At 44.3% G+C, this 429-nt stretch overlaps 1 protein-coding gene across 1 annotated transcript in view; it reads right to left on the bottom strand.

The window, feature by feature from the left end:
* The window catches only part of LOC119586219, a 12436-nt gene that overhangs the window by 1829 nt on the left and 10178 nt on the right, over window positions 1-429 (bottom strand).

The following is a 429-nucleotide window of genomic DNA, read 5'->3' as shown; positions in this document are numbered from 1 at the left end:
AAAGGGGCCCCTTAAAAGGGGGAAAATTTAAGAGGGTTTTTTAAAAAAAAAGATTTTTGGGGGGAATTTGCAAATTTTTGTTCTTGGGCCCGGGGGGGGGTTTTAGGGTTAATTTAAATGGGGGGTTCCCAAAAAGATACAAGGGTAATACCAAGTATTGAAAATTCGAACCATCACCTCTTTTGCCGTTGGATCAAAACCCAAAAAAACGGACAAAGGCCGACAAAGGTTTTATACCAGGAGGAAAGAGAAGTGAGGAAAAAAAATGTTGTGGCTCTAGTATCGCGGAATTCCTTGATGCAATGTGAGCCAGAGAGTGTTGAGGGAAGTTGTAACGTGGCGTGGGTGGAGAGGTTCCGTCTGTGACATTTACAGACCTTTCCCCCCCCTCTCTTCCTTACCCCTCCACCTCTTTTTTAAACCCCCTTC

The sequence above is a fragment of the Penaeus monodon genome, chromosome 21 (assembly GCF_015228065.2).
Source record: "Penaeus monodon isolate SGIC_2016 chromosome 21, NSTDA_Pmon_1, whole genome shotgun sequence".
Taxonomy (NCBI): Eukaryota; Metazoa; Arthropoda; class Malacostraca; order Decapoda; family Penaeidae; genus Penaeus; species Penaeus monodon.
This window is presented reverse-complemented; position numbering and strand designations above follow the sequence as displayed.